Source organism: Hylobates moloch, unplaced genomic scaffold, assembly GCF_009828535.3.
Source record: "Hylobates moloch isolate HMO894 unplaced genomic scaffold, HMol_V3 SCAFFOLD_1, whole genome shotgun sequence".
Classification (NCBI taxonomy): domain Eukaryota; kingdom Metazoa; phylum Chordata; class Mammalia; order Primates; family Hylobatidae; genus Hylobates; species Hylobates moloch.
Genome location: NW_026652276.1, coordinates 198329489 through 198334370, shown reverse-complemented (window position 1 = coordinate 198334370; position 4882 = coordinate 198329489). Strand labels below are relative to the sequence as shown.

The 4882-nt window shown below is 38.6% G+C and overlaps 1 pseudogene; it reads left to right on the top strand.

The window, feature by feature from the left end:
• The first annotated feature begins 733 nt into the window (after positions 1–733).
• LOC116810943 (ankyrin repeat domain-containing protein 49-like) lies at positions 734–4559 on the top strand (annotated as a pseudogene).
• Positions 4560–4882: the final 323 nt, after the last annotated feature.

Below are 4882 nucleotides of genomic sequence, written 5' to 3'. Positions count from 1 at the left end.
AGATGTCTGTGCAATTGCCTAGTCTCCAGCAACTCAGTGGTGGCACTTAGTGAAAAAGCCCAAGTGGTGGGGTGAGTATGTGATTCTCATGAGAGCAGCAGCCTTGCCAAGAAGATATGGAAGAACTTGCAGAAGTCATATCATTTAGCATAAGGAAACTAGAATGGAAAGAAAGAGAAAAATGGTTGAACCCTTGCAGTAGCTGACCAAACTTGTTTGTGAGGATATGAGACACTTGGTGGTGGTGGTTGGGCAGGCAGTAGAGTGTTAATACACAAGACTCAGATCCTGTAACAGTAAAGAGGGTTGGTGGTGAGCTAAAGGAGAATAGCAATAGGTACCTAAGGACCACAGCTTTGTCATTTTTATTCATGTGATGTATACTAGACTAGGTTAAAGACACAAGTACAGGTTCAGGGTTGACATCTGTGATTGGCATTAACTTGGGCCAGCTTGCCTAGAGCACTATTCTATGGTATTAAAATATATCAGGGAATAAAACACAAATGCCTGCTACACGAGCTTATACTTAGCAGGAAATATACATAATATATAAGCAAATAATACACTGTAATATGTTAGAAGGTCGTAACCACTATGAATTTTGAAAGTATGTAGAGTAGGGTAAGGCGTGCTGGAGAGTGAAGGTGGTAACCACTATGAATTTTGAAAGTATATAGAGTAGGGTAAGGCATGCCAGAGGGTAAAGGAGCACTTTGCTGTATTAAATAGGATGGGCATGAGAGGCCTTACTGAGAAGGTAAGAGTTAAGCAGACACATGGAGAAGGTAAACCAATTAGTCTAGTGAAGATCACCGGGAGAGCATTTCAGACAGAAGGAACAGCTACACCAAAGGACTTAAAATAGGAGAGAATCTACCATGTTTAAGGAAAAGAGAAAGAGGAGTGAGCAAGGTGGAGAGTGGTATGAAATGAGGTCACAAGGGTAACAAGAAGAAGAGGAATGAGTGAAATAGGGGGATTAAAAGTAGAGGAATGCTTTGCATGGTTGTTGCTGACCCTCCTTTTGCGGCCTGGCTCCTGCTCTCCATACCTGCCAGATTGGAAGAAGCCACCACTGTTCACTTCTTGAGTGTCATCTATTGCCTGCAATTACCTTTTGTTGTGCCTTTCCTGGAATAAACTTAGCACTCTCTCCCCCATCTCCTAGTGCTAACTCCTACTTAACTTTGGGATATTCTTAGGATTTTCCTACAAATATGATATTTTTCTTCTTAGCCTTTTCACCTCACCCCTTTCTACCTCACCTTCACCACCATGACCACTACCACCCTCGCATCCTCCTCTGATCCAAGAGGCTTTTTTTTTTTAAGAGACAGGATCTAGCTCTGTCACTCAGGCTGTAGTGCAGTAGCACAATCATAGCTTACTGTAACCTCAAATTCCAGAGCTAAAGTGATCCTTCTGCCTCAGCCTCCCAGTGGGCTGAGATTACAGACGTAAGCCACCGTATCCAGCCCCAAGAGTCTTCTTCTGTTGTATGCATTCTCATGCTACTGAGTGGATCCTGCCATCTGACTCTTGAGGCCATTCCCATTAAAATGTAATTCAGCTTAACAAGGCTTTTATGTTTCTTATAGGTATCTTCAACCAGCACATAACAACTCAGCTTTGTTATCTAAAAAAATAGAGAATTTTATGGTATGACTATATTCTGAAAGACAATGTTTAAAGCATAGTAAAGACATTTACAACACAATATTCCTTCTTTGTCTTTCTCAAAGCCTAGTTTGGTGTCAAGAAATATTTGTTGAACAATTGTGGAACAAAAGAGACCTGGTTGCAAATCCAAGTCAAACTTAGTGATTCTTGGCAAGGTAATCAAACTTCCTGAACCTGTTAGGCTGCAAAATCAGCCTAACACATAATTCTCAGGGTGATTTTCAGACTTAAATAAAATAGCATGAAAAGGCCCCACATTTTATAGGTGCTAATGATCATTCCATTTCCATCTTAAATATGCTTTCCTCTTCGTGTTGCTACTTCAGTTTACCTTGCTCACAATACTCAGCAAGAACCTATGAAGCTACAGAAAATCTATTCTTTAGCTCATTACAGTTTAATAAATCACATAAGTCTGTTCAACCTGGCTACAAGAACATAAGAAAAGTGTTGGCCATAAAGTCAAGTCAGAGCAAGGAGATAGCTGGTCCTCTTTCCCAAAATGTAATAAATACCATTCAATTATCCCCATTTTGAAGATGTTTGTTATCCATATAACAAATTATGAGAGACATGTTTCTAAAATTTTTCTTGGATGTCAAAAACACCCTATCTATATTACTGTTTTATTTTAACGTGACAATTCCAAATATGGTTTTAAACCAAATACATGCAGGTTATAATTAGCTTAAATTACTGTGTACATATAAATAAACATAAACTATTCTAAATAAAAATGATACGTGCCAGAGGTCATTTTCTTCAGGTTCATAAAAACTGTTTTAAGAGCATTCTATGGCAGCAATAACTGCAAAAATCTATTTTCTAGAGTTAAGCTGACATTTTCTACAACCTTGAAACACTGAAAAATGAAAGCTATTTTGACATGGTAGTAAACAATCAAGTCTACTAAAGAGAAATAATCATCTCATTTTGTTTATTTATAAAACATTGTAGAAATGTTAAAATTGGTGCCTCACTTCCTGGTAGACCCTCACCATCTAACAACTCCTGGGTCTGTATAGGCAAGTGACCTCAGGCCAAGCCCTGCAGGTCAGACTCCATCATGGGTCCCAGAATGGGTGGAAGTGGCTTCTCCAATCTTGGCTGTTAGGAAGGCTGCAGGCAGAACTCCTAGGCCTATGAGTGACCAGCTAGTGGCACAAGACTGGAACTGGATGCCCTTTTCCCTTGCTCCTGCTCACCAGACCCTGTAGTTTACAGGTTTTTATTACCTACTTCCCCTTACTGTTGCCCCTGGATCCTTGGGTTCAGAACATCTCTACTGCTTTGTGCTTAGAGCAGTAAAATATTGTGTAGTGAAAAATAATGTGGAAACTTTGAATTAGAATATCTGGCCTTTCAGTTCCATTGAAGGGTCCTTGATTTAGGGCAAGTTGTTTTAATCTATCCAAACTTCAGTGCCTTCACCTGTTGATATGGTTTAGCTCTGTGTCCCCATCCACATATCATCTTGTAGCTCTCATAATTCCCACATATTGTGGAAGGGACCCTGTGGGAGATAACTGAATCATGGGGGTGGGTTTTTCCCATGCTGTTTTCATGATAGTAATAAGTCTCATGATAGTAATAAGTTTCATGATAGTAATAAGTAATAAGTAATAACCACAAGATCTGATGGTTTTAAAAACAGGAATTTCCCTGCATAAGCTCTTTGCCTGCTGCCATCCATGTAAGATGTGACTTGCTCCTCCTTGCCTTCCGCCATGAATGTGAGGCCTCCTCAGCCATGTGGAACCGTAAGTCCATTAAACCTCTTTTTCTGCCCTGTCTCAGGTATGTCTTTATCAGCTGCATGAAAATGAACTGATACATCTATAAAATGGAGTTTATAGCCCCACCTGTCACTGAGTTGTTTGTGATAAATTGACATAGTTCACATCTCTCCCAAAATGGAATATGCCCTTTAAGTTGGGAAAGGCATCCTATTACTGATAGAATATCAGGAATATCATCAAATCTTGATGAATAAAATAAAGTAGATATAACACATCTCTAGATAGATTACTTATACTATTTATACCCTGGTATTTGAAGTACTTTTTATTTAGAATGGTAGTAAAAATGGATAAAGAAAGTGAATGATGATGGAAAACCAGACCAAGAGAATTCCTTGGACTTTTATGAATACCTTAATCAAATTGAATTGTTAGAAATACAAGAATACCTTATTCCCACTGGTACTCAAAGTCTCTGAATAAGCAATTCTGATGAAGATGAGGAGCAAGATGAAAAAAACAAAGAGTGACATAAATTGCAAGAAAAAAATGTGTGAAACGATCTAAGTAAATTGCTTATTTGGGCTACTGAAATAAATCCAATTTTTAACAGGAGCACACCATAACCCACCAGATGTCCGTAGAAAAAACTGAAAATCATGAACTGAAGGCATGTTTCTAGGCTTACTTTCTGAGAAAGCCAATCATGTGAACACTAGGGACAAAGATGAATATACCCTTCTTCATCGAGCAGTCTACAATAGACACTTAGATATCATCCATGAGGTAACTGCACAAGGGGCAGATGTTCATGCCGTGACTGTGTATAGCTGGATACCCCTGTACAACACCTGTAAGTGTAATAACACCAGAGTGGCTTCTTTCTTCCTTCTACATGATGCAGCTATGCATACCCAAACAAAAGGCCTCTGAACTCTGTTGCATCTTGCTTCTGGGAACAAAGATAGCAAAGATACCCTAGAACTCCTCCTGATGAACCCTTACATCAAACCAGGCCTGAAAAACAACTTGGAAGAAATAACATTTGATATCACCAAGAGGAAAAGTATCTATTACTATCTCTTTACAACTGTGGGAAGCTGTACAAATTTTTCACCTCAATCTTTACAGTTCTAGTAATTTTCATAAATTTGTGAGTACCAGTGCCTCCTTTGTGTGAGATGTAAAATATTCCCATTATGCAAAGTCAAGCCTACTTGAGAGTGGAGGGTGAGAGGAGGGTGAGGGTTGAAAACTACCTATCAGGTATGACTACATTCAATAACTAGGTGACAAAATTATCTGTATATCAAACCCCAGTGACATGCAATTTACCCATATAACAAACCTGCACATGTACCCTTGAACTAAAATAAAAGTTGAAAAATTAAAGGAAAAAAAAACAGTGTGGATAGAAAGAAAAAGCATAAATATAAAATTCAAGAAAAATAAAGTATAGC